At 39.8% G+C, this 13132-nt stretch overlaps 1 protein-coding gene across 3 annotated transcripts in view; it reads right to left on the bottom strand.

The window, feature by feature from the left end:
• The window catches only part of LOC150084420 (NPC intracellular cholesterol transporter 1-like), a 466919-nt gene that overhangs the window by 152664 nt on the left and 301123 nt on the right, over positions 1–13132 (bottom strand). The gene's annotated exons all lie outside the window — the stretch shown is intronic.

Consider the following 13132-nt stretch of genomic DNA (forward strand, 5'->3'; position numbering starts at 1 on the left):
GTAGTAAATGGATGGCCAGTGCTCAAAACAGAAGGAACTCGAAAGTTGCTGGAGAGGCCTTCATCCTGCAGTGGATTGAAAATGGCTGATGATGATGATGAATCCCAGAATAACGTACCAACTGTGCAGTACTACACTCAGGGTAGTGGAGATGAAAAAGACCTGGGGGTAGCTGTGTAGTCAGATATGAAGTTTTCTGAGCAGTGCAGATAGGCTGCCAAAGCAGCTCATGGGGGGGGGGGGTCTTGTCAATGATATATAGGAATTTTGATAGCAGGGATAAAGAGGTGATTATTCCCTTATATAAGGCAATGGTCAGGCCACACCCTGAGTACTACATAAGGTCTGGAAGCCTCATTTTAGGAAATGATGTAGAGCTGCTGGAACGAGTACAGAGAAGGGCAATGAGATTAGTGAGTAGAACAAAGGGTTGCAGTTACCAAGAAAGGCTCAAGCTCTACAAATTGTAGAGTGTGGAGACTAGGCACCTGTGCGGTATGTGAATGGTTTGAGCAAGCTCAATGCTGATGGGATTTTTCCTCTTGCTCAGATTACGCACCCATGGGGGAATAAATTCAAATCACAGAAAGACAGTTGTAGAATAGATGTGCAGAAATTTGCCTTTAACCAGCAGATGGTTGCTTGCTAGAACAAACTCCCATCTGTTGTTGTGAAAGTTGATAGCTTAAATAAATTCAAGGAAGAACTGGACAAACTTTTGGAGCAAACAGATGGGTGCAATGGGATTTTTTTTTGGCTGATGCTGTACAAACTTGCTTTCTTGCATCATATGCCAATGTGTTTTCTCTAAAGATTCACACAGAGTGCATATGTGTTTTCTCTAAAGATTCAATTGTAAAACATTGACACAGAAGTCTTTGCTCACTGAGGTGTTTTAGCATGATGTAGCATTGGCATTCAAGCCTGCAGCATTGTTACAAGAGCAATGTAAAGACTGTTTTAAGTTCTATTAATGTTTAAGTCAAGCTAAATGCAACAAGGCATCATATGTTCAAGAGTATAAATTATCTATATAATATCGGTGTAAATATACCATAGATAACTCAAACGAAAAAACTATGATAGTAGTGCAAAAATGGGCATCATTTTATCTGTATCTCATATTGTGCACCTCCTTCACAACGAGTTGCCATGTATTGCACTACCTCGAATAAGTAACACGTCACTAAAAGAGAAAACTATTGTTACTTATTTTCAGTGGGCACCACCACCCAGACGGTACCGTTTCAAGGCTAGTTGGCCTCTCATTGGTGGGTGGGCAGGTACCCTGGTATTTCAGACAAGACAATCCCACAGTATGAGAGATGCCAAAAGGCGTACATGATAATGTTTGTCAAACTAAATGCAACAAGGCATCATATGTCCAAGAGTATAAGTTATCTATATAATATCAGTGTAAATACACCATAGATAACTCTTAAACAAAAAACCTACGATAGTAGTGCAAAAAGGACATCATTTTATCTGTACCTCATATTGTCACCACCTTCACAACGAGTTGCCATGTATTGCACTACCTCGAATAAGTAACGCTTCACTAAAAGAGAAGACTATTGTTACTAATTCTCAGTGGGCACCACTACCCAAATGGCACAGTTTCAAGGCTAGTTATATATGGTGTATTTACACCGATATTTCAAGGCTAGTTATCTATGGTGCATTTACACTGCTATTTCAAGGCTAGTTATCTGTGGTGTATTTACACCGATATTATATAGATAATTTATACTCTTGAACATATGATGCCTTGTTGCATTTAGTTTGACTTAAACATTATCATGTACACCTTTTGGCATCTCGCATATTGTAGGATTATCTTCAACTGATTGTCTTGTCTGCAATACCAGTGTACCTACCTACCCACCCACCCACCCACCCACTGACCGATGAGAGGCCTTGAAACGGTGCCATCTGGGCGGTGGTGGCCACTAAGAATAAGTAACAATAGTCTTCTCTTTTAGTGAAGTAGTGCAATACATGGCAACTTGTTGTGAAGGAGGTGCACAATATGAGATATAGATAAAATGATGTCCTTTTTGCACTACTAGCATAGTTTTTTCGTTTAAGAGTTATCTATGGTGTATTTACACCGATTTATATAAGTTCTATTAATGTAAAAGGTTGAATATACAGATAAGAGTTTGTAGTAACAAAATTGATCTTGTACTGCTTGACACAAGATTTAACATGTTGAAAATGTGAATCATATGCAATAGCATATGATTCACATTTTCAAAATGCTGATACTGCAGAGAAAGCTTCAGAAAGTGCTTCTAGATCAGCAGGAAAGGACAAATCATTCCCCTCCAGGAAAATTTGATTCAACCACAGCTCATCTCAGTTGTCCTTCAAAAGTGGTACTGGTGCATAATTCAACTCTGATATTGCTTGTCAGAGATTTATTAATTTGGAATCTCCTCTTTTCAATCTTCTATGGTTTGAAAGCTCTCTATCTCATTCTGTCAAATTCATCTGCTGCCTCCATCATTTTTCCAAACTCTACTAATCACTTGGGACTCTGATTTCCTTTCTTTGAAACTTTTCAATCCAACTTTTCTAACAGTGAGGTAAAATTCCTTGGTGATTTTAATTCACAACTTTAGCTTGCTCCCATTTTCTAGTCACACGGGCCTAGCTGGTCGAGGTGCTGAGGCTGTTGCAATTACTAGTGGCCTCAGACAGACTGTTCATTTACCTACCAGAATTAAGTTCAGGAAAAAAGAAAACAATTCCAGAGGACCTGGAATTGTTTTCTTTTTTCCTAGAAGGACCTGGTTGCTGGAGGAGGTGATGGTACTGAAAAATCAATACAGACAAATCTGAAACCTATGCACAGACAAGATCAAGAAAAACAAAAAAGAATCTTGGGAAAAATTGGTCCAAACAACTGGTAATGAAAACCCCTGGGGGAGTGGTGTATAGGATCACAACAAACAAGCTCCCCAAGGGGGAAGTACTAACCAAAACTCCCCGAGGCGCCATTACCACGACCTCTGAGGAATCTGTAGGTTTTTTTTTTTTTTTTTTGATTTGGTAGTTGTTGGCGCATCGGCTTCTGTGGCCATATTGCACCTCCCAAGGTTTTTTTGTAGTACTTTGATCCAAGCCCGAGGCGGGAATCGAACCCGCGACCTTTGGGTTGCCGGGCAGGTACTTTACCCACTCGGCTAGCCCGGTCGGCGGAATCTGTAGGAAACATATTAGTATTAGTATTAGTAACGGCCACATGGTGCAAGAAAGCCTATGGCTTATGCTGCACCAGCCAAAAAAAAAAAAAAAAAAAAATCCGAACAAAACAATGATAAAAACAAAAAACAAAAAAAAAAAATAATAATAAATAAATAAATAAATAATAATAATTAATAAATAAAAAAATAAAATAAAAAATAAATAAAAAGGAAATTAAACCTATCATCCTATGCCTTCCCTTACCCGAAAGTACTATCCAGATGACCTTTGAATTTCCCCAAACTGTCGGCCTCTACCACCCATGAAGGCAACTTATTCCAGTAATTTATAACTCGCTGGCTAAAATAGAACTTCCTGCAATCCAATCTAAACATTTCCCCCCGTAACTTGAATTTATGTCCCCTAGTTCTAGCATCATTTATAATCTTGAAAATTTTGTCCTCATTCATTTTACTGATGCCTCTCAGAGCCTTAAACACCTCAATCAAATCTCCTCTAAGGTGTCTAGTTTCCAAACTCTGCAACCCACATATTCGAAGTCTTTCTTCATAAGGACGCCCTTTTGCCGATCTCACCAGGCGAGTTACCCTTCTTTGCACCCTTTCAAGAAGCTCGATGTCTTTCTTCAGGTGCGGTCTCCATACTTGAACACAGTATTCCAAGTGTGGTCTAACATAAGCCTTATATAATGGGATTATCACGTCCATATCTCTACTTGCAAAAGTTCGATAGATCATCGATAGGACACCATGGGCCTTCCTTGCAACCTGTTTACAATGCTCAGAGAATTTCATGTCTGACCGTATCGTAACACCCAAGTCCCTTTCCTCCAGTACTGGCTTTAGTTGAACTCCACCAAGTGAATAAGTTTTTTTGGGATTACTGTTTCCCAGGTGTAATACCTTACACTTTGTTGGATTAAAGCACAGCTGCCATTTTTCTGACCATTCCTGAAGTCTATCTAGGTCTCTCTGAAGAAGCTCAGCTTGACAGTGATCATTAACTACTCTCCCAATTTTAACATCATCTGCAAATTTAGACATCACGCCCTCTATCCCTTCATCAATGTCGTTTATGAAAATTAAAAACAACAGTGGTCCTAATACTGATCCTTGGGGAACCCCACTTCTTACATCAACCCAATCTGAGGAATAGCCATTTATCACAACCCTCTGCCTCCTGCCCTGAAGCCATCCTTCTATCCATCTAAGGATTTTCCCAGTGATTCCAACCTGTTCCAGCTTATAAAGCAACCGCTCATGTGGGACTGAGTCAAAAGCTTTGCTGAAATCTAAATAAACAATGTCGAAATTATTCCCTAAATCCAGCTCGTGAGTGACCCTTTCGAAATAGCGAACCAGATTTGTTAAACATGATTTTCCCTTTACGAAACCATGCTGAGTATCCTTGAGAATTTCAATTCGATCCAAATGATCCTGAATTCCACCCTTGATCATTGCCTCCATGATTTTCCCTACTACTGAAGTCAGACTGACAGGTCGATAATTTCCAACTTCACTTTTAGAGCCACCCTTATGTATGGGAGATACATTTGCACTTTTCCAATCCAAGGGAATCTCCCCAGAGTCTAATGATGCTCGCATAATTAGCCTCAATGGTTCAATGCACTCGCTTGCCGCCTCTCTTAAGATTATAGGGTATATTCCATCAACTCCAGGAGCCTTACTGGTCTGTAGGCTCGATACCATTTTCGATACTATATTCGATACCATTTGCCACCACTTTGCTTATTGGAGGCTTGAAGTGGTGAAACCCATGTTTAGTCTCTAGAGCAAAGTTTCCAGCATCCCCCTCCCCCCATACTTCTCCTTCAACCCATGCATGGTACTAAGTAAAAAGGAACCACCCAACCAGCTGACATTGGAACAAAGAGATATATGCCAAGGCAATAAACAATACGAAAGTAATCATACAGAACCCCCATTTAAAATGGATGAAATGCAGGAGGCAGCGCAAAGAACCAAGAACAGGAAATGTCCAGGCCTAGACTAAATTGAACTGGAAATGGCAAAAAAAAAAGGCTATTGAATTCGTACTAGATATCCTGCTCCGCCTCTTCAATACACATCTGGCACAGGGCCAATTTCCAGTCCAATGGAAAATTGCAACACTGAAACTAATCAAAAGCCCAACAAAACCCTCGGAATTATCAAACTCTTACAGACCTATAGCACTGCTATCCACGCTCAGTAAGAGCATGGAAAGAATACCACACAAAAGAATAAATCAACATTACCGCAATGCCAAGCTCAAAACATCCAAACAGTACACTTCACTTCCAGAATGTCGACGGTTGAAGCAATCCAAAATCTTCTCTTCAAGGCAAATCATTGCACCAAAAAATATTTTCTGGCCATCACAATTGACTTTGCTGAGGCGTTCGACACACTGTGGTGGCTGAGTGTCCTGGCAAGGCTCAGAGTGGCGTAACTCCCTCAAAACCTTTTCAATTGTTTAAAATCACACCTACAAAATAGGAAAGTCCAGATTGTTGCTCCTTATGCCAGAACCTGTAGAATGGTCCGGAGGGGCTGCCCCCAGGGTTCTGTTCTGGGGCCGCTCCTGTGGAACATTGTTTTCGACGATTTCCTCTCCAAAGATTTGGGTGATGTTGATGCCCAGGCCTTCGTAGACGATCTAATCCTGACGACTGCAGCGGACTCGAGAGCCTACCTGGTGAAGTGCTAATCGGGCACTTCATACTTCAAGATTGGGCAAACACTCATACTCTTAGGATGGCACCAGAGAAAACTAAATCCATCTTACTTCGGGGTTCCTGAACCTGAGGAGACCTCCACAGGTCAAAGTTTCGGGAACCACAATCAAACTCTCCAAACAACTGAAATACTTGGGTATAACACTGGACAGCAACTTATCTTTCACACCACATATCACCAACTTAAAACAGAAAATAAGAAGATATACGGCCCTAATTGCAAGAGTGACACGCAGGGACTGAGGGCTCAATAGGAGAACCCTATCCCTCTACTACCAAACGCTTTTTACGCAGTCAACCTACAGAGCGCCTGCCTGGTTCTTGAAGGCAGGAACTGTGGTCAACAGATGACTACTAGAGACAACCCAAAGAAACATCCTCCTCACGATCTCCAGGGCAAGCAGAACAACAAGCACTGTGGCTCTTCAAGTCCTGACGGGGACTTTCCCACTGGACCTTGAGGTGCTCCGATGTGGACTGATGTACCACCTTTCACGGAAAATTCCCATAACAACGAATGGATACACAATAGATATGACTAAGGAGTATAAAAAGGAAAAAATAAGAATATCAGATCATCTGACACAACAGTGGCAGACTAGGTGGAGCGAGCAAGTAAAGGCAAGATCACCCGTAAATTCATATAATGTCACGAAACTATATCGAAAGGCTCCAGAATGGCTTTGCCCAGGACTGAACACCACCTTCCTCCTCACAGGACATAGACCTTTTAAAGATAAGCTCCACAGTATGGTATTATCGAGGAACGTCACTGCCCCTGTGGCGAGACAGAAACCTGGAAGCGCGTTATCCATGAGTGTGAATTATATGAAGACCTAAGAGGAGAACTCATCACAAGAATAAGATACACTCCCACAAACGAAGAATACTGCCTACTTGACTCCAAAGAGGAATTTGCTGCCCTCAGCAAATTTGCGCAGGCATTATTCAGTAGACGAAAAACAATGATAGCAATTTATCAAGGAACACACTAAGAGACAAACATCAGTTGTGGTGTTGCGACACCTGGACAGGACTGTTGAAATGGGTGATCCCCTAATGATAGCAATCCAACAAGGAATACACTAAACAGCCAAACCTGAGATGAGAGGACATGAAACCCAAATAAGACTGGCAAGACTAATGAATCCCCATTGAAAGTAATCCATCAAGGAATGCACTAAAGAGGCAAAAACCACTTGGACACTATATTAAAGACCACCGATTCCCCAAAGACAGCAAATCAACTACGAATGCATTAAAAAGGCACATCAGATCTGACGAATAGCCATATGGCAAACTGGGCTGGATACTCTTGTCTCGGCCTGCTTTCTTCCCTCCTCCCTGGCAGGGGAGTGACGGCCCTGCTGTCTCCTCCTCCTCCTCCTGCCGCCCTACTCTTCCCTCTGGCAGAGCATGGGCATGCTCTGCTGCCCCCCTGGAGGCCATCTTCCCTGATGGCCTCCTCCTCCTGATTTCTACACCCCAGTCTTCTGCCTCCCTCACCCACTACTTTCTCCTTACACAGAGTAAATTTCTTTCCCCACAGGCCCAAATTTAAATACACCAAAATTATTGCCCGACCTATTAGACATTCAAAACAAGTTTTTAGTGAATAACCCCACGCATTGCTAAAATCAACAGCCGCATTTTGAAGAAACAGCAATCTCTCTCTCTTTTTTTTTTTCTTTTTCCTCTCTCAAATCAGGTCCTAGCCACTGAAATCTCAGGAAAGTAGGTGGCAAGACCACCCAGAGTACTTTACAAAATACTGGTAACACCCGGCCGGCCTCCCCGTTGGTGAGGTATGGTAACATTGAGTCCCATCTGGGGCCAGGCAGCTAACAGGCCGGAAGAACAAGGGGCACAACCCACTACAAATCACACACACTTTTCAAATTTCTGGCTTGTCCGATACAACGAACACAGGCGGAGATAGGAGAAATCCCAGGTGCCGCTAGAACCCAAACATACCTCATACCTACCAGAATACAAGACAATCCTAACCACACAGCCAGCACTATCTTTTTCTTACAAACAATCATTCCAAGTACAAGGTTGAGGTGAATGGTCTCTTCCCCAATGGAGTCTCTCTCTCTCTCTCGTGCCTATTCTCATCCTTGTGTAATGCTAAACAATTCAAAGCTGAGAATTGCCACATGTTTGGCATTACAAGAATGCAAAATGGGACTACCTGCAAGATTTATATTCTGTTTTAAATCTTCTGATGACAATGTTTGTTCAGATCATATCAGTGAGATTATTCTTGTAGGGATGAAATCCTTCATTCCACACTCCACCTTAAAATTTCATCATTTATCTAAACCTTCATTTTCCAATAATGTGCTAAGGCTCTTCAAGATAATGTTGCATATTGCAATCAGCTTTTGTTTCCAAATCTCCAGATTCATTTTCGCCTAAACCGAAGTTTGCAACAATTGTAAAGCAGATATTAATCAGTCCAAACCAGATTTTGAACAGGCTAAGAGTAGAAACTTGCATCTTGTCCAAACTGTAGTTTAGCAGTTCTTGCCAAAGCTATTGGCTGCAACTTGTGCCTATCTGTACTGCTGCCTCTGTTAAAACCTGATGGTTCTATTGCCACCTCAGATAGCCTGCTTGCATCATACTTTTCATATAACTCATGTATTGACAGTCTTGGTAAACTAACTCCAACCATTCCCATACACTCCATTCAATGTGTCCTGTGGTCTTCCATGAAAAGGATGTCAGAAGAATTATGAACATTCTTGATGACAAGAAGGTACCAGGTCCTGATGGTATTCCTCTACTTGTTCTCAAAACTTGTGCTCCTGAGCTTACTCTAGTTCTGTGTCACCTTTTTACACTTATTCCACTGGTGCTTTTCCTTCGGCTTGGAAATTCACTTGTGTCCAGCAAGTTCCTAAAAATGGTGAAAAATCAAGAAATCTACAGAAATTCAAGTTTAATGTCAAGGAGTAATCTTTTTTAATCTTTTGAACCTTCAACTCACATATAATACTAAGGTTGTACTGTAAGTGGGTTAAAGGAAGGACTTGATATTTAATTTGGAGCTTGAATTCTTTTTTCCAATTAACCGGAAATCTGAGTTTTTGTTAATGGTGCGCAAATTTAATCCAAGATTCTTGTTTGGCATTACATCTGATCCATCATGCTTCAACTTTGGGTTTCTTGTAATTAATGAGGTTAGCTTTCCTTAACTTAGTTATCCACTGTCGTTTCAGTTTTTTGCCAGGTTGATAAGAAAACCAGGTCTTCTCCATTTAACTCTACCTTCCTACCATTCCTCTCTCTCTCTCTCTCTCTCTCTCTCTCTCTCTCTCTCTCTCTCTCTCTCTCTCTCTCTCTGCTTCTCCCAGCTAATGCCTCTTCTCACCACCTCTTGCCATTGTCTTCTCTGGCTTCCTCTTGGTCTTTTACCCTCCATTTTCATTTCTAAATCCTTTTTTTGGCAGTCTGTTATCCTCCATTCTCTTTATATATCCAAGTCATCTCTCTCTCTCTCTCTCTCTCTCTCTCTCTCTCTCTCTCTCCCCCCTCCCCACACACTCCTCTCATAAACTTCATTTCTTTTACTTGCAATCTGATGATATCCTTCTCCCTCATTACCCATGATTCCAATTATGTAGCAGTTATTACTGGTATATAATAAGCTCTACAAAACACAGTCTTGCACTTAAAATACTTCCTTTTGCCAAACTAGATTTTTACAGTCATAAAACATTCTTCCTTGGCTTGTTCTTCTACATACCTCCTTATCAAGGAGATATCCCTATCTTCTTTCACTCAATAAATGTAATCCCCACACTCTCTCCCCCACTCCCATTTTTTGTCATTCTCACTGTGCTACTCTTAGCATCACTAAACTATAAATTGTATTTCTTTGCCTCCACCACCCGACTTTTCGCCTGCTGCTGTATCTCCTTCTCCTCATCTCCATAAATCAACAAATCATCAGCAGACATTATCACTTTCATTTTTTCTGTTCCAATCCTTCAATTCACAGCATTTGCTATCGCATCCATTACCAAATTGAACAGCGGAATATGAATAGTAGAGATAAAAAGTGCACTACCCTGTCTTAGTCCATTATTAATTTCAACCCAACACGTGTTTTGAACCATTGCTTTCACACAGCTTTCAATTCCTCTATCAATGACATTCCTACTCCCTGTTTCCCTAACATTTCCCATACCTTTATTCTCTCATATGCCTTTTCAATATCCAAAAATACCATGCACAGATCCCTTCCGCACTCGTAATGTTTTTCCATCATTTGTCTCACAGAAAAAAATTATATCAATGATCGATCTATAGTTCTGTTTTTAAATGCAGGCACAATCAGTCCTCTTTTACAGTCTCTCAGTATCCTTTTCTCCTGCCATACTACTTTCACTCTGCGCATTCACTGCAGCCCAGCACATCTTATCATTTCTATAGTCACTTCATAACACCTTGGAGGTTTAGCTCCTTTGATCTTTTCCATTGCTGCCACAACTTCACTTCTTGATATCCCTCTATCCCTCCTGTCTTGTCCCTACCTCTTCTTCCATTATACCTGCTTTTTTTCTGATGCTCAATAGCCTCCTAAAATACTCTTTACACCTTCTTCTTAATTCTACCTCATCTGTAATTATTCTTCCCATTTCATTATATATCATTTCATCATACATTATACATTGTTATTATTACTGTTATTATTTGGTTTTTAGGAGCATTAGCAACTAAAGCCATATTGCTCCGGGGATATGCGGTGGTCATTCCCTGACCTTTCCGCATCCTCCGTATTTGGTGGGCACGGGCTCGAACCCCGGTCTAATCAAGAAGCGTGTGCTACGCACTGCTGCTCCTGCCTACCTGGCTACGGAGGCACCATACATTATACATAATGAGGTTAGCTATAAGTGGGAAAAGTGGGAAATTTACATAACTGGTTCCAAGCTTTAATCTTCCTTGATTTCATAACGGCACAGTCCCTACAGTGATTCCAAAGTCATCTACTTGCTCATGATTTTGGTTTTTACACAGTGGCAACAGCTAATGTTTGTTTAGTGATGTGTGTGTGATTATGCCTTCCTTCACACTAGGACAGGACCAAATCAGACAATCATTAAGATGGGTGTGTTAAGAGTATTATTCCAGTCTGCCTCGTGGAAGTTCCAGGTGGTGCAATGCAACTAGAAAACCAAGAGGTCAATTGAGTTTGTATTTTTTATGTAGATCACTGAGTAATAACCATTTCATAGTTGGATACACAGAAGGAGAACATACTGACAGACCTAAAGAAGATGGGGGCACCTGTCAGGAGATGGATACAGGTGTGAGACCCAGTGTTTATCAAAGTGAGTTGGTAATTGTTCAGTAAAAATTCTATTAGCCAAGCCCTAGCATCTGTATAAGGGGATTGTCATAATGGGTTGTGGCTATTCAGAACTAAATTACAATGTGAATCTGGAAGTTGAACTACTACATTATCAAGACTGGTATAAGAAAACGGAAAACTTTGGCAGGATATAAATCTAGACCAGGGTTATCACCACTATTCCTAAGGTAGTTTAGAGAGAAATATGTTTGGATGGAATATTGGTTTTATTAATAATTGTAACTCCTCCACGAGCAGGCGATTCTGAGATCCTGTAAAGTCTGTACATGGTACAGTTTATTACTTTAGGAGATACTCTGGAGCTTAAGCAAGTTTCTGTAGGTACACACTAACAGAATCATATTGTTCAATTAGGTTTGCTAGCTGATCAATATTACTGCACAAGCATTGGAAAGTTCACTGCATTATATTCTCCCCATTACTTAGTTTTTGGCTTGGACACGATCTAACTGCTTCTTTGAAGAAATAGACTTATTCTTGTTTTGGCTTGTCTTTTTTTTTTTTGGGAAGATAGGACACCCATCATCCACATCACCTTCTACATATAGCATCAGTATTGCATCAGTTTCTTCTGTTTGATCATCAATTTCCATGTTAATGAAATTCAATTATATTTTCTTTGCAGAAACAACATCCTTTGACAGTGGCTACTTACTAAGGTGTAAGCATACATGCTAAGATTTGTTTTTGTACTTCTGGATAAGTTAATTTGTTTTCTACCTTGTATTTTTGACTTTTTTTCCCAAAGTTAACATAATTCACAAGTCTTAGAGAGAGAGTTTACTTAATGGCTGTATACCCAAGTCAATATATAATGAGAAAAGATCATACTTCCTGTCAAGATGAGTTGTATTTTATCCTTTTAGCCCGCGAAGACTCGTGGTTACTTTCATTCACGATATCCAGGTTAGATCAAGGTTATATCTAGGTAGAGCATGTTGGCTCTATCAGTGAATAAGTCATGAAACCCATTTTGTGCTCCCTTTAGTGGTGGATGTTGTCTTTACACCCATGTTTCTGGCCCCACCACAGGCAGAAGTATTTACCAAGCCAAAAATTTAATTTGGTTAGTCACAAAATTAATATATAAACTAAGAAAAGAAAGGTGGATTTTCATTCTAGGTACTTATTTATAATCTGGCACAACCACCAGGTCAGAGGAGTTTACAAGAAATCATGAATACAACTGTTAATCGTATATACAACTGTTAATACAACTGTGTCCTTTTAACTACAGAACCAATTGCAGTAAACTGAAGAGAAAAAGGCAGTAGAAATAAAACATAACTAAACCACTCTATATATATGTATATCATAAAAAAAAAAAAAAAAAAAAAAGAGGAAAAAAAAGTAAATTTGCTTCATTAAATTAACTTCTATGCATTGTTTGTTTAACTTCAAAAAAGGTTTTCCAAAAACAGTAAGATAATCACTGGTAATTATGTCAGTTCATGAACATTCATTATCAACCATAACATTCAAATGTCAAAAATAATGAGACTGGTGTATGTAACTTGCATGTAATGAGTATGCAAACTTTTGTTAAACAATCTATTTAATTTTGTTTTTCTGCCAAATATTAGCAATTTTACCCTGCAAAAACTTCTGTTAATATATTCCAATTCGAACACAGATTTCAAGTATTCAAGTTAATAATTGCTCGTGTTTAATGTAACACTGTTACCAGTACAAAAGAGATTATGGAATGTACAAAGGCTGACAAGGTAATGATTTATAAAGGATGTTTTCACTATAGTATTTTAAAAATTTTAAATATGTAAATGTATATTATATGTGGA

The sequence above is a fragment of the Mastigoproctus giganteus genome, chromosome 6 (assembly GCF_048544385.1).
Source record: "Mastigoproctus giganteus isolate SK-2022 chromosome 6, ASM4854438v1, whole genome shotgun sequence".
Taxonomy (NCBI): Eukaryota; Metazoa; Arthropoda; class Arachnida; order Uropygi; family Thelyphonidae; genus Mastigoproctus; species Mastigoproctus giganteus.